Source organism: Mytilus edulis, chromosome 8, assembly GCF_963676685.1.
Source record: "Mytilus edulis chromosome 8, xbMytEdul2.2, whole genome shotgun sequence".
NCBI lineage: Eukaryota > Metazoa > Mollusca > Bivalvia > Mytilida > Mytilidae > Mytilus > Mytilus edulis.
In genome coordinates this window covers 85,908,215-85,928,809 of record NC_092351.1, presented here as the reverse complement: position 1 = coordinate 85,928,809, position 20,595 = coordinate 85,908,215, and the positions used below count along the sequence as shown (strand labels likewise).

The window sequence follows — 20,595 nt, the reverse complement described above, 5'->3', positions numbered from 1 at the left end:
TGATCAACGTAAACTTACTTTAATAAGAATGATGTCATTAAATTTCATAGAAAAGCAACACCGACAAAATTTATTTCGACCTCTGGTGTTGTTGAAAATACAACTTACGTTGCAATTTCAATTGTTACTTAATACACGAGAAGTCTATGTTTAATTGTAATTAGAAGAGGGGTTTGTTTACAAAGCAAAAGAGGGACGTCATATTATAATTGTGTTTGTCACAATTTAACAGTTACAAAAAAAAAAATGAAAATGTTACGGGAGAATCTTTGTTTTTTCATCAACGAATTCTCAAAACTTCACTAAATTAGGAATGTTTAAAATATGAAGAACATTTAATTGATCGACACACTTCTGCACAACAGTTACAACTTGGAAAAACAACTTATACAGCTCAAAGTTCTACAGTGTTAATGTGACAACCGATAATAAATATCACAATTTTGTTACTCTGAATATGCTTGATAAGGTTATATTTAACTGGTATTTGAATTGATTTATATAACAAGCATCATTCGTCCTTCGAAACTTGACAAAACTTAAAAGCTTGAGTATAGCTAGATTTTGAGGCTGACTGGTCCAAAAAGGGAATTTTGGGCATATTTTGGATACTTGGTAAAAAGATCAACAAAAGGACATGAAATCTCTTAAAGGACTTTGATTCCTTAAATGTTTTGAATATTTCTATAAAGGTTCACATGTGTACTTCAAGTTTTATGATTTTTGAGCTATGGTCTCTTACACCGTTACCATGGCAACGGAATAAAAATGGGTTATTTTCATATTTTTTCACAATAATCTGTGTATTTAATCATGAAAACTTATTTATTTTTTACACTATCTCAAGATATTTGGCATGAAGGTGTATTACAATAAGACAGTATACCTCATCAAATGAAAACTGCCAATTAACCTTGACCTTTGACCTCAAGGTCAAAATATTTGATCTTCCCCCCGTTTTTTAATAGAGCATACAGTTTGCTCTTCCTTTAAGATTTTTTTAATACTTGACACACAATGTCAGCACCTAAATATGGTGTGTTGTGTACCGTGGATAATGACCTTGACCTTCAAGGGAAAAAAGTCAAGGTCAACTAGGTAATTATATATGTCAGCCTAAAACAAAACATTCTGTCTTGCCATGTCAATATGAAAGAAAAGTGTACTGACTGATTATGAGACAACTATCCATTACAGTTAAAATGGGGTGGTAGTAAGCAATTTTATTTTATAGGCCACAGAATGGGCAAGACCTTTGAGGTACAGCTAAGGGTTTTTACCTGGGGCCATGTCCCGCTCCTTCATATAATGATGTTGCTATTTGATTTATCTTTAAAACAAGATTAGAACCCATCTGTAACCCATATTTAATCTTAATTGTAGTAAATCATTGGGGTCATGCCCTGGCCCCTAGATACAATTGATGGTTAAATAGCTTGAAATATGTTCATATTCCTACCGTAAATCATATATATATTTTCAATCAGACCTTAGATTACACCAATGATGTTTTTGCTGGAGTGCACGCCCCTTATAAACACTGTTCAGACATTTTCAGATACCCACCTATAAACTATATACTTTAACGAATATACCATGACTAGACCAATTAAGTGTACCATATATTGTGTTTCTCATGTCATAACCCCTCGATTCATAAATTGTTTATTTGAAACAGTGCATATTTCCACTCTCACACCATATATTTTTATTGCAATTGCAAGAGTGATTTCTAAAGGGGAGACATTAGATTTGATTCACTAAAACAATTCTAACGAGTTGTAGTAAAATTTTTAAAAAATCGTAGAATTGTAGCATAATGCAAAAACTTGAAATACTGCAATTTCAGAACTTAATGTCTGTAATAATATTATAATTGCAAATTCATGGTGACCGTCAAAAGCGTGAGATTAATCAAAACAAATTTAAGTTATACTGTAACAGAATATTGTACAAAAGTGGAAATGCAACTTTAGTTATGTAACAGCCAGGCCATATAGAGCTAACTACATGGTGTCGGGATTCCCAGTTATTTGCAGATCGTGTAGCGACCTATTGGTGTACATTATTTTTGGCTGGTTAACTTCTGAGATGAAATGTTCTATCCTTGATATATACTCATTATCTATTATTGTTGTCCCCCTTAGCATCACATTGCAGCTTGGGATATATAAATGCTGTTCGTTCGTCTGTCCGAGTATCGGTTCGTATTGTAAGGTATCTAGTATAATTAATCGTTATCTAATTGTGATAACATTTATGCCTTTGCTTTCTTAAAATAAATGGTCAAGGCTGAAAATGAGCCAAGTTCAAACAATTAGAAGTTGGGGGAACATTGAAAATCGGTTGTTTTGTTCATATCGCAATTGTTAGATTTCCCAAATATCAACTAAGAAAACAATGAATATTTGATAAATACTGGCTGTGTTTTGAAAAGCCCAAGAAAAAATGTAAATATCTTGAAAAAATTAAATATTATAATCTTCTTACTTTTATATTGTATGCTTTTTATACGATTGCAAAAAAAAATTTGGGATTGTATAATGGTATGGTATCGTCGTCTGCGTCGTCGTCCGAAAACACATTGGTTTAAGTGAATGAATCTCTTGAATTTTTTTAATACTAGTTCAATACTACAAAAGGAAGGTTGGGATCGATTTTAGGGATGATGGTCCCAACCGTTTAGGAATAAGGGGCCACAAAGGGGTCAAAACAAGTAATTTTTTTTGTTTCGGGATAATCACTTGTGTATTAGTATTTCTATTGCTCTGAAATTGTACCACAATGTTTAATATCAGAAATAGAAGGTTGTGAATTAAATTAGGGGTTATGGGGCAAACAGTTTAGGAATAAAGGGCCAAAAAGGGACCAAAAGAATCATGTTTCTAGTTGCCAGACAATAAGTTGTGTGTTAGTGTATGGATCTCTCTGACATTATACCACAAGGTTCCGTATAACATAGGGAAGGCTAGGATTGAGTTTGGGGTTAATAACCCAAATATGGAGGAATAAGGGGCCAAAATCGGTCAAAAATAAGCATTTTTCTAGTTTCTAGACAATAACTTGTGTTAAAGTGTATGGATCTCTCAGAACTCTGGAAAGTACAACAGAATTGCGTTATACAAAGGAGGGGCTGGGATTGTGTTTTGGGGTTGTTGCTCCAAGGGGGTTTCAAAAAGGTAAAGGGGGGAGGTGTTTCCAATTCATAAAAGGGATTCATATTTTTTTCCAAAATTTTTCAAATTTCGAATTCAATTGCGCAATAGAATTGTCAGATCTTTGACCACATTTATTTTGTGTCAGAAATATATATTATATCAAAAATTTGATTTTAATCCAAATTCAGACAGTATCAAGATTGAGTATTGTGTCCAAATTGCCCCAACTGTTCAATGTTCGAAAGCTGCGTTTCAGGCTGCGCTCAGCGAAGCATTTTATATAAGCAAGATTGGGAAAAACTGAAAGAGACCTTGTTATGAAGGCTGTGATTGTTCGGGTCAGTGTTAAAGTGTAATTTGACATAAAAAAATATATAAAGTGTTTTCTAAAGTTTGCTTCAGACATTATCTCTTAACCATAAAAAAACTTTACATTAATAAGCTATGCCCAAATTTCATAAAATCTTAGTTTTGACAAAGTATTTTTTTTTAAAAAGAACTAAATGTTGACGCCGCTGCAACCGACGAAAGAATATAGGATCGCTTTGTCTTACTTTTTCAACATAAATTTTGCAGTATCGATATAAGTTATCAGCATGACAAGATGTAAAAACAATTCAATGGGTAAACTTGCCAGTTTACTTCCTATTTGTGTTATTGTCCTTCAATGGCGATTTAAAGCATTTATTTGCGTGTTTGCGTATTATTTTGAAATGTTATAAACTGTAATAGTTTAGTATATAGGTGTATAGAAACTAAAGGGGCAAACATAAAATGACTACAAAAAAGTCTGCATGGCTCAAATCGTTTGACGACTTATAGCCTTATAATGAAGGTTTTTAACCTTGTTTTTAAATTTTTGCCTAGTATCTTGAAAACTTCAATCTCAAGATGTCTACTTTAAAATGCAAGAAAAAATGTTTTATAATTATTTCATAAAAAGAAACATTTAAATACATGAGATGGTTTAATAATGATGAGTTAACTGTCGTAAAAATATGACAGCACACCTTAGTTTTTAAGTCTGTTTTTATAATTTTGGATTTCTTAGTATTATCTAATTGGTCATATAAAAATCAATGTTAATTTGACTGTAATTTTTAAGGTATTTACACCTTGTTAAATTATTTTGCTTTTCTTTTTAAAATATTCTTTGAAACTATATGGATATACAGACTATTATTCTATAAATGTTTGTTATCAATTAACAACTGCAAATATTTACATTTTTCAACAGAATCGTACAAGAAATTCCGATTGTTTTAGTCTAAACATTCTCTCATTACACTTTTGTATGCTTTGTTTTATATTTATCTTTATGAAAAGTAAGGAAGTCTTGAAACGCTCAATATGTATCAAGAGCAGAACACAAATTTGAAGAAAAATCGACTTTTCTTCTTCAGATTTTTGAAAATGCATTTTAACTGGATTAGCTCCCTTTGTACCATATAAATTCAATATATATGGCACCATAAATTGTAATTGAACTAAGGTCATTGTTACTTTGAGTTAATTTGTCAAATATTATACTGCTTTTGAAAATGAAACACTTACATTTCAAAAATTATCCAGAAAATACTAATTTAAATTCATTGATTTATAGAGAGAAAATGTGAATTTAGGCATTTTTTTAGGAGAATTCTGCAAAGTACTTGAAAGAGACCCCAGCAAGTTTATATTTGTAATAATCATCGGAATTTGTAAAATTTGTTGACTTCTTTTCTATTATATTCGTGTGTTATGATTTAGAAAATTAATCACCACCTTAATTTATTAGATTTGATTTTGTTCAACGTAATCTGTACGATGTTTTACGTTTGAAGATAGATTCAAAACACACCGGACATATATATAATATAATTAATTGCTATTAGTAAGTATTGCAATGTGCATTGTGTTTAAATGTAATAACAGTATTTAGTTCAATTATAATCTTAAATCAATCCTAATTCTATCTTATTTTTGAGATATAGTTTTAGTCATTCAAATGTGACGTCATTTTTGTGCTGTTTTAGAAATTCAAATGTGCATAATTTGTATGACTTTTTGGGTTAAGGCCTAGTCTAAGTCGGGTTTTATAATGTATATCTTTTATATTAATTTGATAAAATTTACTGTTTGCAAAGCATAAACTGTTCTAAATAATAAGGATGTTCTTATCCCAAGCAGAAAACCCTAGCCGTATTTGACACAACCTTTTTCAACTTTTGATCCTCAGTGCTGTACAACTTTGTACTTTTTTTTACTTTCAAGCTTTTACATCTGAGCGTCACTGGTAAGTCTTGTGTGGACGAGGTGCTTTTTTGGTGTATTGAATTTTAAACCTGATGCCTTTTGTTATGTATTATTCATGTGTTTCTTAGTCTAATACGTTCGCCTATTTATTTGTATTGTAGTCCTGTATTATAATGTTGTCTTTTAATGTTATATTTAACATTGTCATTAAAGTGAGAGGTTTTGCATGCCACAAAACCAGGAACAACCCACTATTTTTTTCTTTAAAAATGTCCTGTACCAAGTCAGGAAAATGGCCATTGTTATATTATAGTTCGTTTCTGTGTGTGTGACATTTTAACGTAGTGTTACCGTTGTGTCGTTTGTTTTGTCTTATTTTTGAGTGTGAATTCTCATTACTATGTCTACGTGTCTCGGAACTTTTCTATCCCAAATTCATGTATTTGGTTTTGATGTTATATTTGTTATTTTGTCTAATGCTTAGTCCGTTTCTGTGTGTGTTACATTTTAATGTTGGGTCGTTGTTCTCCTCTTATATTTAATGCGTTTCCCTCAGTTTTAGTTTGTTATCCCGATTTTGTTTTTGTGTCCATATATTTACGAGTTTTGAACAGCGGTATACTACTGTTGCCTTAATTTGTTAGCTAAAATGTATAATTAAGTATTCCAATTGATAAAACAAAGTGAGTTATCTTAATATTTTTAATGGCTGGATAACTTTTAAAATATAAATGGCTGGATAACTTTTAAAATATACACATGATACACTTTTTATAATTTTCTGAAAATATTTTTTACTGGATTATCTCCCATGTAATAATCCATAAACTGTTTCTTGAAAATTGTATGTACTGATGAGTTTCTAAAGCTTTAACACTTGATTATTCAATGAATTATCATTCTCTATCACGTTATTTTCGCATTTATAAGTTTCAGGGTGCTTGGATATTAACAAAGGATAGAGGCTCCTGTATTGGGATAGGTGCAACAAGGGAATGGGTTTTTTTCTAATTTCTTGTAGGCGCCTTTTTGTAGTATCATTGGTGGTGCAAATCCGGGTTTTTTTTATTATATTTATTTTCTATTGCAAGTGTAGTCCGACAGAAACATGTAAAATTCCGCCATCGATTTAATTATACATATGTTGATACTAAGTAAGAAAGATGTTACACGTACAACACCAAGAAATACATAACTTGCATAATCAATAATACTAACAAAGAAAATGTTGCATACTTAGCTTTGTATTTGAATCTATCAAAGTATGATATCAATATCGTACTGAAATATTATACTAATAACAATGAAATTCCAAAGTCTCTGTGAAACATACTCTATATACACCTCAAACGAAACATATTTATATGTATGATAAGATATCGTATAGAAATTATGTGAAAGAAATGTCTTATCAATGCCAGAACAAGTTAGTGTATTAAACCAGAACGGAATGAACACAGCATGAGACATATGAGAGGTATGTGGTCTGTACCATATATCAACTTAACCAATACCCCCATCATGAATCCGTTTACTTAAACACACTTACCAACTTTGAAGATTACATAATTATCGTATGTTATACCTATACCAAGCCAATTACAATATCGTTTTTCAGGATCTCAATAATTACGACTCTTTGTGTAAAAACATCCAGATTGCACCTCTGCGTTTTTCCTTATTTACATATAATTCAGCTGTCCACGTTTTTAATAGTGACCTAAACATTGTCATTTAACGTATTGACGAAATGTGTTATATAAAGGCCAAAATCCATCAATTTGAAACACCAAAAAATACGATAATAGTATGATGCGGAATTAGGGTCATAAACATGGATTTTAGCATATGCTATATTATAATTTAGAATATGCTAAAATGATTTTAGCATAAGCTAAATTCATTTTAGCCTAAGCTGAATTCATTTTAGCATAAGCTGAATTCATTTTAGCATAAGCTGAATTCATTTTTGCATAAGCTAAAATCATTTTTGCATAAGCTAAAATCATTTTAGCATATGCTTAATTGTTTAGCTTATACATAAATGTTGGCGCGGAATCAAGGTCATAAATATTAAAATTAAAGTTTATTTTAGCATATACTTAATGAATTTAGCGTATGGTAAAATGATTTTAGCTTATGCTAAAATGAATTTAGCTTACGTTAAAATGATTTAAGTTTATGCTAAAATGATTTTAGCTTATGCTAAAATGATTTAAGTTTATGCTAAAATGATTTTAGCCTATGCTAAAATGATTTTAGCTTATGCTAAAACGATTTTAGCTCATGCTAAAATGAACTCAACTTATGCTAAATGAATTGTTTTATCCAATCAAAATCTCGCTTTCTTAACTACTTTTATACTTTGCTCTTGTATAAATAAATAACCACTTTTCTCAAATAAATAAAAGATTTTCTTAATGTAAAAATATGGCTCTGTGCCATCCCGCTAAATCCGCCTCTGCTACCAATTAAGCCGATTTTGTAGAACAATTAAGGTTTCCCATGTTGGAAAATTTATTTCAAATTCTAGGCACGTTTTTGTTATTTAAATAAACTTCTTTGTGTAATTGTTTATACATTGTATTCGATCTTTCAACTTAAAAACGATGCTATAGATATACAATGTGTACATTTGTTGCCGATTGCATGAATGAAAATTTCACTACTGTGTGGGATCACTATCCCTATGTCGAGCTTTCTGCAACAAAAGTTGCAGGCTCGACAAAAATAAAAATGTCCAGGCTTTAAGTCCGACTGCTTAAGCAAAATTGAGTTAGGAAAGCAGAAAGAAAAATTGTCACGAACACAGCGATTTTTTCCTACCAATTGACTTTGTTTTTACACTCATTGTATAATTACACCAAATGCAAAAAACCAGAGCACAGTTCCAATGGTCATAAAGGCCCAGGTGGTGCAACACATATTTTGTCCCCACCATATGTCCAAACTTGTTTCTACAGGGTCTAACATGTCTACCTCTAATTTTTGAAAAAAAGCTGACAAACATTCCCCTAGGTAAATCATGTTTACCCACTAGGGACAAATGATAGGTAATGGTCTAAAGTTCAATGGGCCTAAAGGCCATGGTGGGATGTTTCATCGTTTGCCTTCACTATAGCTCCAAAGATAGATATTCTATTGTTTGTCTTCAAAAGGTCCCAACTTGGGTCTAAATGGTCTAACATGCCTAACCCACATTTTTTAAAGAGTGTCAAAACTTCCCTTCGTCAATACTTTTTTTACCTACTAGGTGCATTTTATTGGCAATGGTCAAATGTCTTAATGGACAACTTATGGTCTGTTTTCACTAAAGGTCAGAGTTTAGGTCTAAAGAGTCTAACATTCCTGCCCCTAATTTTTATAAGTCTGTTAAATACGTTTGAATCTTATTCAACCTTTGGGTTTATAGACACATCTGAAAATAGGCTCCTTTAACAGGCGTGTCTTAATTTTCTAATAATCATCGTAAACTTCATTTCTATAAAAATCTTGATTTATTTGCCACAAAGTCCTCTTTTTCTATTAAATGCAATGAAACAGTAAAAAATAATGCTTTTCATCAAGTTTCCCCTTGGAATATGTACAAAATGGCCTATCTCTATTATTCATTATATCTGTAGTTTTGATACAATTGAAGTTTGAAAATTTCGTACAAAAATGGCTACAGAAGGGTACATAAACCTTAATGTTATCCAATATAAAAAAAATCTACAATATTCGACGGCAGATTTTATTTTCATTTTAATGATTCTTCTACAAAATATCTTTAGAATAACCCAGGAGTCGCATGGATATAGCCGGGAACCAATCATTATATTGTTATCCGAGAAACGCAAACACTAAACATATTTTTTCTGAAACATCCCAAAACATTCTGGTGACATGTTTTATTGTTAACGAATGTAATATGTTTTAGTAGTATACAGTAGAGATAACTTCTAACCTCTCTTTAAATCAGTAAGTCAAGAGAACAAGAGTAAGTCAAATGTGCCCAGTCCGGACAATTGGGTTTCGTGGGAACAGGAGAATACTGAACCAGACTCGAGCTGGCAGCCACTTTTATCGACCAATCAAGATAGCAGCCACTTTTTTCCAGCAGCCAATTTTGATGATATGTCTAGAAACCCCAAAACCTCATGAGACCCAATCGTTCCGAAAACCGTTCAATCTTAGTTAAATGCAATTTATCAGTGGAAATCGACAATTTCACGGCTTGTATTTTTTTTTAAAGCATTTCATTCCGTTTTATATAAATATGTGTAGCTAGAGGTCTGTTCGTTATTAGATATTCTAAAATTGATATTCAATATACAACAGGCTGTTAGCAGTCGATTCAATATTCAAATTTAGTTGAAAATCATTAAAAAGCATGCAGGGAAAGATACGTCGTTTTATAACCCTTTCAAGCTGTCGTAAATACTTAGATAACGTGCATATTTGTCTTTATGTATGTAATTATAAGATTTTTATCAATAAAACGGCACGAAAGATTCAAAAAGATGTAATACAATATATAATATATCAAACAAAACCAAAAACCATCACTCCAGAAACATTTAAAAATATAGATACAGTGGAGATCACTTCTAACCTCTTATTAAATCTGTCAGGAGAACTGTTCTAGAACAGTACGCAGAACTGTCAGCCTGACACCTTTTAGTCAGTTCTAGGTTAGAAAAATATTTATGGAAAGCCAGAAAAAAAAACAGATGATTGTATACTGAAAACCTACCGGATACTGCTTAAATGACGTTGTGACGGGTCACCCACTGACGAATTTAAACCTCTGTGGTGGCCACACGGGCCCGAATCCCAGAAACATCTTTGAGTGGGGAATAGCCTGGGTCAATACCTATGAAATAAGCTAGGTCCGGTTCGGAATTTTGCCGTGTGGATATGCCGAAAAGTACCGAATGTGTGCACGTGGTTGGCATGGAAATACGTAAATGGGCGACTTTAAACCTCTTTGGTGGCCAGACGGGCCGGGATCCCAGAAAAAAATTTAAGTCCCGAATAGTGTGGGTCAATACGTTTGAAATGAGCTAGGTCCTGTTCGGAACTTTGCCGTAGAGATATGCCGAGGAGTACCGAATGTGTGGTAAATATAAAAAAAATCGCTATGAGGGCAACTTTGAACCTCTGTAGTGGCCAGACAGGCCCGGATCCTGTTCTGGAACATTAAGTAGTTCTCATGACACCTTTGTGGCACCGTTAAAGTTCACAATAATAAGTTCTGCTTAAGTCGACAAAAAACGTCGTTCAAGTCCACACATTTTTTTTTCATTAAAAAAAAAATCCACGTTTTTTGTACCTATACTGGTCACATTTCAATTTATCATGATATTTAAGAAGAGCTTCATTCTAAAAATGTGCATACGTTCAACGCTTTAACAACCCTATGAAGTTACTAAAAGAAGCATTCAATACTTATTATTACATGTTTTTAGCAATGATCATGAAAACACGAATTTTACTATTGTTTTATTTTTAATTTACCTGTGCACTTTATTGTGGGACCTCTTGTTATCATCAAGGATAAGTTTTATTGAGTAATGCAATTGCTTAAGGAATAATACGTGATGTACAGTTAGTCAATCAGAATACCGCTTTTTGAAGACCATTTTTCGAACATCGTGAAAGATCTGATGATTGGAAGACTTAAAATCATTGTTCAATTATATGTCGATTATTTATATTTGTTATAGGAAAGGAAAAAATAAATTTTCATGTCTAAGCCGGGTCACTTTTGTTGGTGAATAGGAATAAAATCGTGCAATGGCATTGAATCTAAATATCTTATAATACCACGTACACAGACTAGGTGAATTATAACAATATCAGTCTATTTATCTCACTTTTATAACTTTTATTTCTATAAATACAAATGTAAGATTGTTTTATTTTGTATCAATAATTTTCATTTTTCATTTTTATGCCCAGTATATTTTTTAAAACGAACGATACGTTGCTTTTTGTCCGACACTTTTGCTTTTTGTCTATAATTTTTTTTTCGACACTTTTGCTTTTTGTCTGTTTTGCTTTATGTCCGCTGATTTTCTCAACTTTCTCATCCAAGTCAAAGTTTGTTAAAGTAAACCATTATGGGCAGCCTATATATTCCGACACCCTTTTGGTACGACACTCAAGTAGTCCGACACCCAAATAGTCCGACGTCCAATAATTCGACATCTTATAAGTCTGAAATCGAAATGTAGGAAAAAGTGTACTTTTTTATAAAAGAAATGTAAATAAACTTTTTAAGGCTCTCCCTTGACACCATCTGCGAGTATGGTCTTGAGGAAACGATGATAGTCCATCGGAAGGGGACGATAAATGGCTGATCCGTGTTCAGAGAGAGCCATATCTCTTGTACGTTAAAGACACCCTTGTAGATTTCAAAAAAGAGTAGGCTAATGCCGCTACAAGGCAGCACTCGCACCCGCAAAGTGGAAAGAGATTAATATAAGTTGCAAAACTTGCTTCCCAATCCACTATAAATAAATATTTTTAAACTAAGGATCGTTCAATATTAAGAATAGGACAATTGGGTTTCGTGGGAACAGGAGAATACTGAACCAGACTCGAGCTGGCAGACACTTTTATCGGCCAATCAAGATAGCAGCCACTTTTTTTCCAGCAGCCAATTTTGATGATATGTCAAGAAACCCCAAAACTGCATGAGACCCAATCGTTCCGAAAATCGTTCAATCTTATTTAAATGCAATTTATCAATGGAAATCGACAATTTTACGGCTTGAATTTTTTTTAAAAGCATTTCATTCCGTTTTAGATATGTATGTGCAGCTAGAGGTCTGTTCGTCATTAGATATTCTAAAATTGATATTCAATATACAACAGGCTGTTAGCAGTCGATTCAATATTCAAATTTAGTTGAAAATCATTAAAAAGCATGCAGGGAAAGATACGTCGTTTTATAACCCTTTTAAGCTGTCGTAAATTCTTTTATAACGTGCATATTTGTCTTTATGTATGTAATAAAAAAAATTATCAATAAAACGGCACGAAAGATTCAAAAAGATGTGATACAATATATAATATATCAAACAAAACCAAAAACCATCACTCCAGAAGCATTTAAAAATATAGATAGAAAAATATTTATGGAAAGCCAGAAAAAAAACCAGATGATTGTATACTGAAAACCTACCGGAGACTGCTTAAATGACGTTGTGACGGGTCACCCACTGGCGAATTTCGATATAAGGGCAACTTTGAACCTCTGTAGTGGCCAGACAGGCCCGGGATCCCAGAAAAATATTTGAACGGGGAATAGCCTGGGCCAATACCTTTGAAATGAGCTTGGTCCGGTTTGGAACCTTGTCGTAGAGATATGCTGAAGAGTACCGAATGTGTGGTAAATACGTAAAATTCGCTATAATGGGCAACTTTGAATCTCTGTAGTGGCCAGACGGGCCCGGATCCCAGAAAAATATTTAAGTGCCGAATAGCATAGGCCAATACCTTTCAAATGAGCTAGGTCCGGTTCGGAACTTATATTTGAGTGGGAAATAGCTTGCGTCAATACCTTTGAAATGAGCTAGGTGCGGTTCGGAACTTTGCCGTAGGGATATGCCGAAGAGTACCGAATGTGTAGTAGGTACGCCAAAACTGTCTTGTTATGACAATGTTTCATTATATGATGTGCATTTACCTTTATATGATGTGCACTTGTCATTATATGATATGCACTTACCTTTATATGATGTGCACTTGTCATTATATGATGTGCAAACACCTTTATAAGACGTGCAAATATGCTTATATTATGTGCAAGTATCATTATATGATGTCCAAACATCTTTATATGATGTGCAACTACACTTACATTATGTTCATACATACTTATATGATGTGCCTACATACTTATATGATGTGCAAACGTACTTATATGATGTGCAAATGTACTTATATGATGTGCAAATGTCCTTATTTGATGTGTAAATATACTTATATGATGTGCAAATATACTTATATGATGTGCATTTTCCCTTATATTATGTGCAAACATCTTTATATGATGTGGTTGTGTCATTATATTATGTGCTTGTAATCTTGTATCATGTGGTTCGGTTAACTTCATTATACAGTGGCGGATCCAGCCATTTTAAAAAGGGGGGGTCCCAACACAGAGTCAAGGGGGGTTCCAACTATATGCTCCCATTCAAATGCATTGATCGACCAAAAAAGGGGGGTTCCAACCCCCGGAACCCCTCCCCCCCTGGATCCGCCACTGTTATATGATGTCAAAACGTCATTATATGATGTGCTTTCATCGTCGTTATGGTAAATGAACATGATTACGATTAGAATGATTACTGTCTACGTCATAACTGATTCCGATCTGCTTCTGCAGAATTGATATAAACCCGGATCAAATCTTAAGTTATTTCAAAAGAGAAAAACCTTGACATGTTTGTTCCTCGATTTAAGATAAAAAAAAAATCAAATCACACCAAATATTACTGGAAAATTGTCAAATTACGAATTTTAATCGATGGTCCTACAAAAATGAATTTACGGGATCTACAATAATGAGCATACAGTTAACTTATTACGTTTTAGAAATAGATCTTTAATCTTTTTAGCGAAAGTGCATTTTTAAGATAAAGTAAGAAAATGCATTTTAACAAAAATTAACGTTTCAAACATTTCGGCGGAAGATTAGGATCAAATAATGCAGGAACTAATTGAAGAATTTCCCGGCAGTGGCGAGAATATGATAAAACAAATTGTGTGGCTCTTATTTATAGCTTGCTGTTCGGTTTGAGTAAAAGCTCCGTGTTGAAGGCCGGCACTCATATCATATCTTCTTATTTCTTTTCATTGCAAAAGATACCAATGAACTCAAATTCAATTTCAAAAATATTTTATAACGATAGTTACAAAATTATCCGAGACTCCTCCCCCCCCCCCCCGCAATAATTGATTGAGGACGCAAAAATTTAAATTGTTATGGCATTATTGATTTTTTTTACTTATTCTAAATGACCAAAACGACTTGAGCATTGAAAACAAACGGGATGTATTTATTTTGTTCAGGGGGGGGGGGGGGTATATATAAGTTTGATATTGACCAGTCATTTGGTCAAGTTAGCATACTTTCATGAAAGTAATCTCATCTTACCCTTTTATCCATTGATGGGTTATGTGTTTATGCGGACTGCAGTCCGTAATTGAATTGTATATCTGTTTGATATATTCTCTCGATTAATTGTTACTATATATATAGATGTACATGTGTTGTGAAAAATAGAACCAGGGGCGGATCCAGGATTTTGGAAAGGCGGCTAAGTTTTTAAAGATCGGCAAGTGAAGCGAGAAACAACATATTGGGACCCTTTTGGGGCTGAAAAAAACAAAAAAAAAATAAGTGTAACATGCAATTTTTAAACGGTTTCTGTCGTGGGGCATGTTTGTTTTGTAGTTGCTGTAAAGCGTAAGGGTTGGACATTTTCGATCATGTATTCTCCCTAATAATTGTCTTTCATAAAATGATAGCATGGATCCAAAGCTATGTACTTATAAATTTAATGTGGGACTTCTCAGTAAAACATAGATAAGTAGAATTTTCGCCGGTTTGTACGTGTTGTAAGTTAATTTTACAATTTATGAATGACGGTCGACAAATGGAGACAGAAAGTCCACACCCAGCAGGCAGGTTGCAGTCTGGTCTTGAAAAAGTATTCAACATATCAGTTCGGCGAAACAGTCATTCCGGTCATACATGCAAACCCCGGCCACAAAAAAAAAATACGCCCATATTTATTCATCATGCATGTTCATTTAATGCTAAATAATTCTGTTAGAAATTTTTGTTTCTAATAGCATAAAAAGTGGACAAAACTATCGTTTTCAGTCAACTTTCGGACAGAACTTATTTAAGGCAAAAATCAAAGTCATTTGTTTTCTCTCAAATATCTAAGACTGCCTCCTCAAATCGTACCTTAGACTTTAAATCTATCTAGAGCTTACACATACTTTGTCTCATTATTCGGCTATATTATTTTAAAATAGGCTGGGCGTTTTGAGTTCAACATGTTTTCGTAGGTAAATAATATTTTTATGGAACTTTTTTTTCTCAAGAGTGTGTAATAGTCTATTATTTAATAGAGTATTACTTTTTGTTTGGTGGAATAGTGAAATAGAAGTTAATACGTTCTTTCTCAATCCTTTTTCGCTTTAAAGGTGTTATGAGTGTCATCCCCAGCCTAAGCAATTTATTACTGTTATTTGAATTTTAAAATGACTGAGTGACGTTTGTTCGACGCACTGGTCAACATCACCAAAAAAATAACTACTGGAGTGCACAGGAAATGGCAAAATTCACGAAGTATAGTCTGATTTATCATTTAATAATATAAAAAAAAGTCCAAACAAGCCCTCTACGCCCATCTCTGGATCAGCAACGGAGAATTTTATTAATTTGAGAAAAGTGGTTATTTGTTTATACCGGAGATAAGTATAAAAGTGGTTAAGAAAGATTTTGATTGGATAACATAAATAATTAAGCTTAAGCTGAATTCACAGGAAATCCAGTCATTGTCTAATGCCTCATTCACACGTACCAAAATGTACATTTAATTGAATTCGACTCGATTTATCCCCTCCCCTAATATATCGCTAAAAAGGGGAATGCATAAATTAAAAATAGAATAACTCGACCTAAAACTACAAATGCAATTTAGCTGAAAATTTACTTGGCCTCTCAGGCACTTGTGTTAGAAAAAAATATCTCTATATGTTAGATTAAAGTATCAGTTATATTTTTTCTGAAAAAAGGGGGGGGGCTATGGATTTTGTTTCCGAACTACAAGTCGAAAGCAATTTTTATCTTTCAATTTTAGCATTACATATAGTGGCAGCTGAGGGTGAAAACATCCATAGCTCCCCCTCAGAAAATCATATGGTTGCTGTCTAATTTCAATTTTGAATAATTTTTTAATGTTCTTTTTTGGAGATTTTCTTTAGTCACTATGTTTAACTTGATTTTGGTACATTGTTATTTTGAAATCTGAAATTAATATATAGATGGTCGAAACCCGGTGGGGTGGGTTGAGTACCCAGAGGTTTTGCACTGACCCCTTCTGTTACAGGTAAAAAGGATTGGCAAAAGTTAAGAAAGTTCTATCAAAAACAGAACTACTCAAAAACTACAAATGGGATGTGCTGCAAATAGAAATTGACCTGTATTTCTGATAGTGCTAAATCATTGAACAAGATTGAAAAACATCATTTGTTCTAATCTCAACTTGTCATCGATTTTAATATTGTATTCGACCTTTTAACACCACACCGTAGTGAAGTTTTCATTCATGCAATCGGCAACAAATGTACACATTGTATATCTATAGCACCGTTAAGGGTCAAAAGGTCGAATACAATGTATACACAATTACACATAGAATTTATTTAAACAACAAACACGTGTCAAGAATTTGAAAGTTTTCCAACATATGAGACCTAAATTTTCATACAAAATCGGCTTAATTGGTAGCAGAGACTGATTAAGTGGGATGACAGAGGGTCATAGTCCCCACTGTTTATATATGTATTAACATTAAGAAAAAACATTTATTAATTTAAGAAAGTGGTTATTTATTGATACCAGAGAAAAGTATAAAAGTAGTTAAGAAAGCGAGATTTTGATTGGATAAAACAATTAATTAAGCATAAGCTGAATTCATTTTAGCATAAGCTTAAATCATTTTAGCATAAGCTAAATTCATTTAAGCATAAGCTAAAATCATTTTAGCATAAGCTAAATTCATTAAGTATATGCTAAAATAAACTTCGATTTTAATATTTATGACCTTGATTCCGCGCCAACATTTATGTATAAGCTAAACAATTCAGCATATGCTAAATTGATTTTAGCTTATGCAAAAATGAATTCAGTTTATGCTAAAATGAATTTAGCTTAAGCTAAAATGAATTTAGCTTATGCTAAAAATGATTTTAGCATATGCTAAAATGAATTAAGCTTATGCTAAATTCGATGTTTATGACCCTTATTCCGCGTCATAATTATAGTGAGGATAATGTCATGCAATTAGCTAAAGGAAAAACAAACGTTGACACATTGTCAGAGTATTTTAAATCTGTGTGGTCGTTGGTGTAAATCAGAACTTAATTTATCTATAAATACATATCCTAGTCGATCTTTGATTACGTCAAATATTGTTGTGGTGTCTCTATGACAAATTATTTGCTGATCTCGCAGACAAAGCTCCACACAGCATCATGTTTGTGTACGTTAATATCATTACCTATACAGCTTGATTACGAAACGTGTGTCTTTGTATGTTCCTTCACCATTCATATGCAACTCGAGATATACCTACACGACACTTCCTATAAAAAAATCATGTGTCTTTGTATGTTCCTTTGGAATTTCAAATAAGACGACGATCTAGATATTGATTCGTTGTTAAAGACAATTTAATTACCAACTGTACAAACCAGTTATATATTGCTTGGTTTTCCAATTTGATCATTTATTTTTTTCTGATTCGAGTCCCACTGATGAGTCATGTGTAAAGAAAAAGCACGACTAACAAACTGTTATCTTGATGATTGCTAAATCAAGAATACTATTCCTTATACTGAAATCGTTACTTTAAGCTTTGAAAATAAGTGACATATAAGAAGCAGATAATTTAATATGCCATTTACATGTAAATAAACGTCTATAAAAATACCAACCAGAAAATTGAAGATGTACTGGAACGTCTAGAAAATAAGTTAAATAATAATAACTAATTATAAATATTTATATTTTCAGTGTAGTTTGAAATACACATGTGAAATTACGCTGATGAAATCATACTTAATTTTTTTATGACGAAGTAAGAAAGATGGTACACGAACAACATCAAGATGTTCATAATGTGCATAATCAATTATATTTACATAGAAAAAGATTGTGTATAATTAGCTAATATCACCAAAGTACTGCAGCTTGCTTTTATATTTGAATCTATCAAAGTATTATATCAATATCGTGATGAAATATTATACTAATAAAAAAAATGAAAATCCCTAGTTTCTGTAAACAATACTCTATATTCATTTGATATTTACCATGTATACCTCTAACAAAACATATTTATATTTATGATAAAAAATATTGAAATTATATGAACGAAATGTCCTATCGGAGCCAGAACAAGTTATTGTATTAAACAAGAATGGAACACAGCCTCGGCAGTCTTGGTCTTCCAATTGATTTTTTTGATTTTCTGATTCGAGCCCCTCTGATGAGTCATGTGTAAAGAAGACGAATGTCTACAAACTTGATGATTGCTTTGTAAAGAATAGTATTCCTTATCCTGATGTCGTTAATTAAAGCTTTTCAAATAAATGACTTATTATATGCAGATTATTTAATAAGCCTTATATATATAAAATGTTGTTTATGTTGTATTTAGACGCCTCTACAACGACATTTGTTTACATGCACACGTATCCAAATTGCGGTTTTTATCCAACGCAATCATAGGTTTGAATGTTGTTTTTAATTTAAACTTGTACTATATATATGAATTATTTGTAAACTTGCTCCAAAGGTAACACAAATACAAGTAAAATATAGATACCTGATATTCTGAATTACGAAATTCTATTTCACAAAATTTACAGATAACGTGAAATATCCTCTCTGTTTCACCTTTGAAAGGTATATAAATGTCGATGTTGTTATTTACGTCTATTTTTGTGGACTTTTGAAAGCCCGTTTAAATTGTGAGATAGTTAAGAAACATTTTACTTTTTTAATGCAGAATATATAATATGGTAATTTTTACAATTTTTATTCAATCATTATAATCTGGTCTGGACTTGAACTCACGCCAGTGAGATATCATGGCACCGAATCGCCATTCACTATGCCCAACGCGCTAGACCACTAGACTATCTAAGCTCTATACAACTAATAAAGCTCTTATCTTATTTGTCTAGCGTTTTAACACAAAAAATGATATATTAAGCATGAAGATGGAATTCCTACAGATCAACTGAACTATCAACCGCTGAGGATCTTACAAATTAGTATAGACAATAACAATCAAAACAAAGGAGTAAACAAAGACTCACAAAAAACCAAAGAACATTTACATCAACAGTTATAAATAATAAATAAGAAACAACACAAACTCCATTAAAAACCGGGAGTGAAATCAGGTGTTCCTGAAGGGTAAGCATTTCACACACCGTATAAGTCACCCGTCGTGTTATTTCTTTGTTTAGTTCGACAATGATGATAGGTAATTATGACTGAGGAAGAATATCCAATATGATTTCTGACACACTTTTGTCATAATCGCCAATCAGCTCATGCTGGATGCAGTCACATAAGATGGTTTTGAAATTGATTATAAAAAAAGAAGATGTGCTATGATTGCCAATGAGACAATTCCTCACAAGAGAAAAAATTACACAGAAATTAATAACTATAGGTCACTGTTCAAGTTTCAACAATGAGCAAAGCCAATACCGCATACTCAGCTATAAAAGGTCCTAAAATAACAATGTAAAATAATGCAAACGAGAAAACTAACAGCCTAATTATGTGAAAAAAGAAACGGAAAACAATGTAACTTATATTAACCACAACCACTGAATTGCAGGCTCCAGACTTGGGCCAGGCACATACATAGAGAATGAGGTGGGGTTAAAAAATCCTCACCATCCCCCTAGTTATCAATTGTATGCAGTTTTGGTTTATTCAATTTGGCATTTCATCTCCTTGATTTTGCGCCCTGGATTTGTCCTTATGAGAGGAAACACGAGTCTGGCTAATATTGTCTTTATATCTTTTTCTGCTTTTTTGTTACTTTTTTTTTTATTTGTGGTGATTATCATTATAACATCATGTTTACTTCTGTATCCCTTTTTTCATTTCTGCCTGTTGTGTCTGTTGGTTTTGTTCACACATCGTTGTCAAAGTGATTAAATTGGATGCGACTGTCATTCAATCAAAAGGTTTAGCTAGCTATAAACCAGGCTTATTCCATTATTTCCTTCAATACAAAATGCCTCTACCAAGTTGTTTGATGTGTGTAAGCTTTGGAAATTTGTCAGTTGATGAGAGCCTTTCCGTTGAATTTCCTCTGAGTTCAGATTTTTTGTTATTTGATGATTTAATTAAAATATCCTAAAGAATTGAATAGATTATATTAAC

The 20,595-nt window shown here is 32.5% G+C and overlaps 1 protein-coding gene across 1 annotated transcript in view; it reads left to right on the top strand.

Annotated features, from left to right (window-relative positions):
- Positions 1-20,595, top strand: part of LOC139486510 (uncharacterized) — a 126,888-nt gene that overhangs the window by 49,216 nt on the left and 57,077 nt on the right. The gene's annotated exons all lie outside the window — the stretch shown is intronic.